We start from the raw sequence: 11,124 nt of genomic DNA on the forward strand, positions 1-11,124 counted from the left end.
TTTAGGCACGTGATCGCCGCATGGGTGAGGAACCCGTCTAGGGACGTCAGGGCAGTCAGGTGCCAGCTGCAAGGTGAGTTAGGGGTCACCACCTTTCCCTCTCCCTTGGGCAGGGCTTTCCCTTTTATACTCCCTGTGCGTGACGTCGGTCATTACAGGGGTAGGCAACTTTGCTATTGGTTGGTAGGGATGTTGCTAAGCTCAGACAAAGACAATGTAGCCCTCACATTGGCCCACAAGCAAGAAGGGAGGTTACTGATGAAAAAAAACTAGAATATTCGTGAATACGAATATATAGCACTATATTCTAAATCTTCGCGAATTCTCAAAATGGCGATATTTACATTTAAAATTTGAAAATTCGCGCCAACACTAATACAGAGCTAAAATACCCATTAAGTAACTCTGCCTTTTCTTATCTTCAGTGACCATCCCCTCTTTACCATTTAGGAGACCTACTTGCTCTGACTTTGGTTTTTTAGCATTTATATATTTAAATATTTTTTTGGGATTTGTTTTGCTCTCTTTCGCCATCTGCTGTGTATTTAGTATTTTTGCTGATTTTATCCCTTTTTAACAGATATTGTAGCTTTTGTAAATTTCGATGGCTACAACTGACCTACTCAGATTTGTATTTTTTAAATGCCCTTCTTTTGTCATTTATTGCCTTTTTTACAGGAGCTGTAAGCCACTTGGGGTTTTATTTTAGCCACTTATACTTCTTATTAGTGTTGGGCGCGAATATTCGAATAGCAAATATTTATTGCGAATATCGGCACTTCGAGAATTTGCAAATATTTAGAATATAGTGATATATATTCACATTTGAGAATATTCTGCATTTTTTTTCCATCTGGACCCATGATCGCTCCCTGCTTCTTGCTTGTGGGCCAATAAGAAGGCAGCAATGTCTTTGTCTGAGCTTAGCAACATCCCTAGCAAAGAATAGGAAAGTTGCCTACCCCTTTACTATATAAGAACCTCCACAGCAGCCATTTTCTGCAGTTTTTTACAGTTATGAGAGAGACAGTAGTTTCATAAACACATAAAATGTTATGTGTTTATTCACACATAAGGAAAAACAAAATGACCGTTCACAGTCTTGGTGTTTTGTACACACCATGCAATGACCATAGAACAAAATCTTCATCTGGTTAGCAGTTTTCCACCCGCAGTCCACAGCAGGCTTTAGGGGCCTGTTTCCTGGCATGCGGCTCTCAGCCCTTTAGCACGGCACAACTTCACAGGTCCCAAAACACAGAGACTCCCCAGCTTCTCTGTCAGATGGAGGATAAACCACACCCAGCTGAGACTGCTGGCTGGGTTTTATATACTCCAAAAAAGACCCGGCAACTCCTTAGCTATGAGTTTGGCTGATGTATACCGCAGTGGCAATGCCTTCGGATACCAAGTGGCGTAGTCGAGGTCAAACAAGATGTGTTGGTGTCCTCTAGCAGACTTCGGTACCGAGCATATGAGATCCATAGCGATTCGCTCGAACGGGACCTCGATAATCGGGAGGGGTACCAGGGGACTACGGAAATATGGCTGTGGGCTCGTTATCTGGCTGGTTCGGCAAGACTTACAATATTCTTCTACCTCTCTGAACACACTGGGCCAGTAAAACCACTGTAGAATCTGGTCCTGCGCTTTTTGCATTCCCAGATGACCCCCAAGAACATGTTCGTGGGCTAACTCTAACACGAGTTTGCGATAAGCCTGGGGCACCACCAACTGTTCAATGGATTCACCTCGCAGGTAGTTTACTTGATACAGCATCTCTTGATGAACCACAAAATGGGGAAGCACCGACTCTGCCTGCGGTTGTTGTGGTTCCCCATCTATTATTAATACATTTTCCCAGGCTCAGGATAGGGTTGGGTCCCGATGTTGTGCAGTACCAAAATTATCCCCGGAGACATTGAGGTCGGCTAGCTCCAGATCTGGCGGCAAGTCCTCCATGTCTCCCACCATCACACTTAGTCACCCCTACTGCTGGCCCTTCAGACTCAGGTTCCCAAGGTTCTGGTCTCCCCCCTGAGCTGGACCACTCTGCTAGGGTCACATCTGTCTCACGGGTATCGGTTACTTTCGTGTCCGGCCATAGTGTCGGGAAACCGAGGTAGTCTCTCCCAATTAGTAGTTCATACAGTAATTTTGTGGTGCCGGCCAACTCATGAGTCCACCTGCCGGCCACCATTCATATAGAGACCAGGGCGGTTGGATAGTCCTTTAAGTCCCCATGAATGCACACAACACCGACCCTTAGGCCAGTATACTTGACGGGCCGCACCAGGGCAGCTCTTACCAGGGACACCAGAGTGTCCCCCACTTCGACCTGGCTATTGACTACAGTCTCGGAGGTACCTGTGGCACACAGCTTCCTGGCATACAATGAATGGCGGTAGCCATAGTTGGTATCCATGGGTTGACCCTGATGGGGACAGTCGGCCCTTATGTGTCCAGGCTCGTGACACTGCCAGCAAACCACCGGGGCTGGGTCTGCAGGTGATATGTCCCGGGCGGGTTTGTCTGGCACCGGCCGCCGGGTCTGGGGTGGAAATTTCCGGGGTTTGATTGGCTTCCTCCCAAAAAAAAACCTGCAGATTTCTGGTGGTCTCGTAGCGCTCCACCAGGTCGACCATCTCTAAGGCATTACCTGGCTGATCCAGTGCTGGAGAGGGTATGGCAAAGCCCTCCAAAACACATCCGCCAACAGACGGTCCAGCATAGCAGTGGGAGTCAATATGTCAGGCTGCAGCCACTTCTACAACCGGTGTAGCAGGTCATAATATTGTGGTCTGGCGGGTTCAGCCGAGTTAAATTCCCACTGGTGCACCCGCTGAGCCCGGACCAATACATTAACCCGCAGACTCACGTTTTACGGTCGGGTAGTCGGCCGCTTGATCATCTGGAAGATCAAAAAACACTTGCTGGGGCCCAGACGCCAGGAACGGAGTGACGACCTCAGCCCAATGGTCTCGGGGTAACTTATCCATCATGGCCATCTTTTCGAACATCGCCATATAGGTCTCTAGGTAATCCGAGGGGGACATCTTAGGGATCCACACACAGACAGCTTTCTGGGCATCGTGGACGTTCTGGGAATCTCCGGCCGCTTGCAACGCCATGACATGTTGTAATAGCAGCTGGTTAGTTTCCTGCTGCTGCTTGTTAGCCTCCCGCTGCTGCAAGTTAGCCTCTACAAGGGCTTTCACGGCCGCCTCCATTTTGTCAGGGGACACGGATCGTAACCTTGCCGGCTTAACGCAGGACATGCACTTGTGCCCGGGAAAAACAAAAAAACTTTTCGGCCTTCAGGCCTGCCTCACTGCGTTTGCCCACATCCTTCACCAACTGTGGGGTTTTCCTCCGGTAGACAGGGTAGCAGAGGCAGTATAGAGGCAATTACAAAGTCTTTAACTTAAACAGTTTAGTGTTTATTCACACATAAGGAAAAACAAAATGACCGTTCACAGTCTTGGTGTTTGTTCACATTATGCAATGACCATAGAACAAAATCTTCACCTGGTTAGCAGTTTTCCACCCGCAGTCCACAGCAGGCTTTAGGGGGCTGTTTCCCGGCATGCAGCTCTCAGCCCTTTAGCACAGCACAAATTCACAGGTCCCAAAACACAGAGACTTCCCAGCTTCTCTGACAGATGGAGGATAAACCACACCCAGCTGAGACTGCTGGCTGGGTTTTATATAGGCCAAAAAAGACCCGACCTGGAGCTTGGGGAAAGCCACCCACCCAGCACTTGGGCTACTCCCAGTAAGATCGGGATCGGCTTTACAGCTATACTAACAACAAACAGTGTCAGTCAGCACTAGCTGCCGCTGACATTTAAAACTACCGACTCTTACTTCACCGAGGCTAGGAATGACACATGCCTTTAATCAAAGATGGCCCCTTACGCTTTCCTACAGGAGGCGAAAAAAAGCTATAACTGACAAAAAGAAAGCATTTATATCAATAAAACAGGTAGCGAGGAAGCATTGAAAAACTATAAGGAAAAAAATAGAATATGTAAAAGACAAATAAAAGCAGCCAAACTAGAGACCGAGAGATTAATTGCCAAAGAGAGTAAAACTAACCCTAAAATGTTCTTCAATTATATAAATGGTAAAAAATATAAATCTGAAGCTGTCGGCCCTTTACAGAGTAATGAGAGGTGAGTTGCAGGCAGCGATGAGGAGAAAGCAAAGCTATTATTTTTTTTTTTCTCCACTGTATTCACTAAGGAAAATAAACTGTCAGATGAAATGCAGAATGTAAAAGTAAATTCCCCATTAAAAGTGCCCTGTATGACCCAGGAAGAAGTAGAGTGGCATCCTAAAAAGATTAAAATAGACAAATCGCCGAAACCAGATGGCATACACCCCCATGAGAGATTTAAGTAATGTCATAGCCAGACCCTTATCGCTGATATTTAAGGACTCTAAACTGACAGGGAGTGTTCCACAGGATTAGCGCATAGCAAATGTGGTGCCAATATTCAAAAAGGGATCCCGGAAACTATAGGCGGGTAAGGCTAGTTTCACACTAGCGGCAAGGAAATCCGGTAGGCTGTTCCAGCGGGTGAACAGCCTGTCAAATCCGTGCTGCCGCAAGTGCACGCGTGCCCCCGGACTACAGCTCCGGCCCCATTGACTATAATGGGGGTGGGCCTTTGTTCCAGTGGCAGCACGGCAAACATGCCGAGAGGCCACCAGAATAAAACTACGACATTGTCCCAAGGTTGCAGCTTTGTAACCAGAAGAGGTATTGCATTAGGCAATATATTAGCCCCCTCTATGTATTTGTCCTATTCCAATCAAGCTGGTAACTGGCTTTCCTGTACTGGCTATTATGAATGTGGTTTGAATAGATGTTGTTTGTGCAGATATGTGAAATCTGGGAAGCAAATTGCTTCCACTGCCAATGATTTCAAACAATATTACCACATTCATAAATTGCAATACTACGTATGTAATATATGTAACAGAATGAAATAAACAATATATTGGCTGCATTACACGTCACTTGAAGATTAGAATTGCAGAACATATTACCAGTAGAGATGTGTGAATTTCTTAAAAATTCAATCTGGTCGGCTCGCCGAATTTTTCAAAAAGATTTGATTCAATCTGTATTTATTCATGGTGAATCGGTTTTTTAAAAAACTGCTATTTCCTGGCTGCAGAAAGCCTGTATAGTGGTGTAGAACATTGTGCCTTGCAGAAACAGGCATATGGAGTCTGCTTTGGTAGTGAAACAATACTGTGAGTCCGTATGACACGCAGATGACAGGCATCTCTCTTAGAATCACTGCAAACTTCACTTATTTGGGCAGGTATGGGGCCAAAACTGACCAAATAACTCAAGTGTGAACTCAGACTTACAGGTCAATGTTAGCACGAGGTATAAAGAACCATGCAGAGGCCCAAGATCCTACTATAGCATGAAAGAGCGCACTCCCTTTACTCGTCAGCTGATTCCACATAGATTTCTACAGAAGCTGTTCTATTAAACACTTATACAAGTAGAGCCCCCCTGACAGAGTGGAGAGGGTATAAGTTAAATCCACGGCACTCCAAAAGTTTTTTGCAAGATAAATTATCGCATTTAATTCTAAATAAACAGAATGTTATTAATGTACATCCAGTGCAATTAATTTACATATAGTAAGTATTATGCCATATCAGATAGATAATTCCCGGACGTTTCGGTCTGTGCGACCTTCTTAAGCGGGTTCTAAAGAGATATATAACATGCATATAATGTAATCACACAAGTTTTTTGAGTATAACAGACATATTTGTTGAAAATAAGAAAAAATTTGAGAAAGAGCGTTTTACAGAGGTTTTTTTTTGTCCTAATAGTGGTTCTAAAAAAGACAGAAAGTGTGAAAAAACACAGGGTGAGGGTTAAAAAGCGAGAACCCCAGCTTCCACTGGAGTGGGGGATGCGATCTATTTGATACCATGGTAAGAATAATTCCAGAAACGTCATTTGGCTATTTAGTATACAAACCGGATTCCAAAAAAGTTGGGACGCTATACAAATCGTGAATAAAAACTGAATGCAATGATGTGGAGGTGCCAACTTCTAATATTTTATTCAGAATAGAACATAAATCACGGAACAAAAGTTTAAACTGAGAAAATGTACCATTTTAAGGGAAAAATATGTTGAATCAGAATTTCATGGTGTCAACAAATCCCCAAAAAGTTGGGACAAGGCCATTTTCACCACTGTGTGGCATCTCCCCTTCTTCTTACAACACTCAACAGACGTCTGGGGAACGAGGAGACCAGTTTCTCAAGTTTAGAAATAGGAATGCTCTCCCATTCTTGTCTAATACAGGCCTCTAACTGTTCAATCGTCTTGGGCCTTCTTTGTTGCACCTTCCTCTTTATGATGCGCCAAATGTTCTCTATAGGTGAAAGATCTGGACTGCAGACTGGCCATTTCAGTACCCGGATCCTTCTCCTACGCAGCCATGATGTTGTGATTGATGCAGAATGTGGTCTGGCATTATCTTGTTGAAAAATGCAGGGTCTTCCCTGAAAGAGATGACGTCTGGATGGGAGCATATGTTGTTCTAGAACCTGAATATATTTTTCTGCATTGATGGTGCCTTTCCAGACATGCAAGCTGCCCATGCCACACGCACTCATGCAACCCCATACCATCAGAGATGCAGGCTTCTGAACTGAGCGTTGATAACAACTTGGGTTGTCCTTGTCCTCTTTGGTCCGGATGACATGGCGTACCAGATTTCCAAAAAGAACTTCGAATTGTGACTTGTCTGACCACAGAACAGTCTTCCATTTTGCCACACTCCATTTTAAATGATCCCTGGCCCAGTGAAAACGCCTGAGCTTGTGGATCTTGCTTAGAAATGGCTTCTTCTTTGCACTGTAGAGTTTCAGCTGGCAACAGCGGATGGCACGGTGGATTGTGTTCACTGACAATGGTTTCTGGAAGTATTCCTGAGCCCATTCTATGATTTCCTTTACAGTAGCATTCTTGTTTGTGGTGCAGTGTCGTTTAAGGGCCCGGAGATCACGGGCATCCAGTATGGTTTTACGGCCTTGACCCTTACGCACAGAGATTGTTCCAGATTCTCTGAATCTTCGGATGATATTATGCACAGTTGATGATGATAGATGCAAAGTCTTTGCAATTTTTCGCTGGGTAACACCTTTCTGATATTGCTCCACTATCTTTCTGCGCAACATTGTGGGAATTGGTGATCCTCTACCCATCTTGGCTTCTGAGAGACACTGCCACTCTGAGAAGCTCTTTTTATACCCAATCATGTTGCCAATTGACCTAATTAGTGTTAATTGGTCTTCCAGCTCTTCGTTATGCTCAAATTTACTTTTTCCAGCCTCTTATTGCTACTTGTCCCAACTTTTTGGGGATTTGTTGACACCGTGAAAATTGGAATCAACGTATTTTTCCTTTAAAATGATACATTTACGCGGATTAAACGTTTGATCTGTCATCTACGTTCTATTACAAATAAAATATTGACATTTGCCATCTCCACATCATTGCATTCAGTTTTTATTCACAATTTGTTTAGTGTCCCAACTTTTTTGGAATCCGGTTTGTAGATCTGTATCATCAATAGTATAATCATTCCATTACCGGATATGGAGGATAAGGTAGATGGGAGTCCTTACATACCTGTAGGCAGGGTGAATAGGCATGCGCTGGATGTGGGCTGCATATGGATCTGGCGCCCTTTTTAAAGTGGCTGGTCGTGTGGGGTAGCGCTCGGAGATGACGCACTGGCGTCTTGTGTCTGTATTGAGTGAACGCACGCGCCGGGAGTAAGCGATCCGGCGGAGCGCTCAGTGATAACGTAGTCACGTCACTGAATCAGGGAGCGAGCGTACGCTATGTCCGGGTGATTGGGAGGAGGTGCGTGTGTCATGACGTCGAGCGCGCGCGCATGCTCATTCTGCCTGTAGGTGCAGTGTGGGCAAAGATGTGGGCAAAACCATAAGTAAGATGCCAGAGAGGGGGAAGAAGTCACGGAAAAGGGGCCATTCACATGGGGGTGATATAATCATGGTTTAGGGAAGGAAGGGTAAAGAGACAAAATAAGAAAGGTTTATAATTACAATTCTGCGATGGTTTGATAACCTATACATTTTGGTCATCACTCAGCATGATAATTACAACTCTGCAGTAATTAGGTAATATGTACATTAGGTCAAAGCTCAGCAAATACACTATATACACTATAGATCAGCATATACACTAGAGCAGGGGTCTCCAAACCCCGGCCCGCGGGCCACAACCGGCCCGCTTGTGCGTTCGATCCGGCCCGCCCGCAGCTGGCAGGTTGCAGGAACCAAATCCGCACAACCGCCCATGCTGTCACGCTTGTGTTGTGTGTTCGATTCCGCGCCCGCCCGCAGCTGACAGGTTGCAGGAACGAAAGCCGCACAACCGCCCATGCTGTCACGCTGTGCTTTTTGATTGGCTGCTGGGACCGCCGATGTCCCGGCAACCAGTGACGTCACAGGTGCGGCACCTCCCCTCTTCCCGCCCGCTGTTTGAAATAACAAATCCACGTGTGTAGCAGCGGGCGGGAGTCGGGACTCAGGAGTCCAAGAAGAAAAAAAAAAGAAGAGGAGCAGAAGCCGGCTACAGCGGAGGCAAGTGTTGCACAACGCTGATGGGGACACAATGGGGAACGCTGACATTGCTGTGCTGCGCTGATGGGGACACAAGCTGCTGAGGACACATACTGATGGGGATATTGCTGTGCTGCTGGGGACACTGCTGATGGGGACTTTGCTGTGCTGATGGGGACATTGCTGTTCTGATGGGGACACCGTTGATGAGGACACGGGTGTCCCCATCAATGGTGTCCCCATCAGCACAGCAATGTCCCCATCAGAGGTGTCCCCATCAGCGATGATGGGCACACTGCTGATGGGGACAATTCTGTTCTGATGGGGACATTGCTGGGGACACCGCTGTTTGGCACACTGCTGATGGGGACATGGGTGTCCACATCAATGGTGTCCCCATCAGGATAGCAATGTCCCCATCAGCGGTAACCCCATAATCGATGTCCCCATCAGCACAGCAATGTCCCCATCAGAGGTGTCCCCATCAGCGGTGATGGGGACACATGCTGCTGGGGACACCGCTGACAGGGACATTGCTGTGCTGATGGGGATGTTGCGGTGGACACTGCTGATGGGGACATTGCTGTTCTGATGGGACATTGCTGGGGACACCGCTGATGGGGACATGGGTATCCCCATCAGCGGTGACCCATCATCGGTTTCCACATCAGCACAGCGGCGTCCCCATCAGCAATGATGGGGACGCTGCTAATGTGGAAACTGCTGATGTGAACATTGCTGTGCTGATGGGGACATTGCTGAGGACACCGCTGATTGGCACACTGCTGATGGGGACAAAGGTGTCCCCATCAATGGTGTCCCCATCAGTACAGCAATGTCCCCATCAGCGTCCCCATTCTGATGGGGACATTGCTGTTCTGATGGGGACACCACTGATAGGGACACGGGTGTCCCCATCAACCGCGTCCCCAAAGGCAGTGTCCCCATCAGTGGTGTCCCCATCAGCTGCTAATGGGGACTCCGCTGATGGGGACATTGCTGTTCTGATGGGGACATCATTAATGGGGACATTGCTGTGCTGATGGGGACATTGCTGTGCTGATGGGGACATTGCTGTGCTGATGGGGACATTGCTGTGCTGATGGGGACATTGCTGTGCTGATGGGGACATTGTTGTGCTGATGCTGACATTGCTGTGCTGATGGGGACATTGCTGTGCTGATGGGGACATTGCTGTGCTGATGGGGACATTGTTGTGCTGATGCTGACATTGCTGTGCTGATGGGGACATTGCTGTGCTGATGGGGACATTGCTGTGCTGATGGGGACATTGCTGTGCTGATGGGGACATTGTTGTGCTGATGCTGACATTGCTGTGCTGATGCTGACATTGCTGTGCTGATGCTGACATTGCTGTGCTGATGGGGACATTGCTGTGCTGATGGGGACATTGCTGTGCTGATGGGGACATTGCTGTGCTGATGGGGACATTGCTGTGCTGATGGGGACATTGCTGTGCTGATGGGGACATTTTTGTGCTGATGGGGACACCGCTGATAGGGACACGGGTGTCTTTGCGTTGTTTTGCTAAAGTTTTTTCTCTTTTGTTCTCAGTCATATCATGCTGATTACAAAAACGATCCATGTAAAATATATACATTTAATTTAATACATAACTGATTTTTTTTTCCGGCCCCCGAATACTTGTAAAATCTTCAATGTGGCCCTCCTGTTGAAAAGTTTGGAGACCCCTGCACTAGAGAATAGGTCAGAGTGATAAGGTATATAAGTATATACAGAAAGGAGAATACCAAAATGAGTAGTAACAAATTGGAGATGGATAATTGATGAGATATAGAATATTAGTATTGTTAAGATAAAAATACTCAAAAAACTTGTGTGATTACATTATATGCATGTTATATATCTCTTTAGAACCCGCTGAAGAAGGTCGCACAGACCGAAACGTTCAGAAATTATCTATCTGATATGGCATAATACTTACTATATGTAAATGAATTGCACTGGATGTACATTAATAGCATTCTGTTTATTAAGAATTAAATGCAATAATTTATCTTGCAAAAAACTTTTGGAGTGCCGTGGATTTAACTTATACTGTCTAAACCACTCTCACAGGCACCCACACTGGATCCCAGGTGTGCAGAGTACACATTTATCCAGAGTGGAGAGGGTGTTAGCAGTACAATTGTGTTGATGCAACTGATCATTTTGCCTTTCCTCTGAACAATAACCCACAATAGACCCTCTTGTCTGTTGAGCTTCCGCCTTAACTCGATCAGCATTTGGTCAGTAATCCATCAGCATTGCTAATCCAAAAATAACAGGAGTGGATCCAAAACAGAGATGACATGTGAATGGAATATTTGCATGTCTTCTGTGGTTTGTAACCACTCCTGCTTTTGGCTATAGAATGGCCACAGAGTGGCCTAGTGACATAGTGGTGAGCTGGCAGCAGCATGAGGAGACCACAGAGTGGTGAGGAGGCAGCAGCATGAGAAG

General features: G+C 46.2%; 1 long non-coding RNA gene across 1 annotated transcript; it reads right to left on the minus strand.

Annotated features, from left to right (window-relative positions):
• Positions 1–506: 506 nt before the first annotated feature.
• On the minus strand, positions 507–10,784 carry LOC120989647. The gene is made up of 4 exons (XR_005776288.1): positions 10,692–10,784; positions 6,861–6,862; positions 1,528–1,534; positions 507–520 (listed from the first exon to the last, which is right to left on the minus strand). It is a non-coding gene; the product is annotated as an uncharacterized LOC120989647 (long non-coding RNA).
• Positions 10,785–11,124: the final 340 nt, after the last annotated feature.

Source organism: Bufo bufo, chromosome 2, assembly GCF_905171765.1.
Source record: "Bufo bufo chromosome 2, aBufBuf1.1, whole genome shotgun sequence".
Lineage (NCBI taxonomy): Eukaryota > Metazoa > Chordata > Amphibia > Anura > Bufonidae > Bufo > Bufo bufo.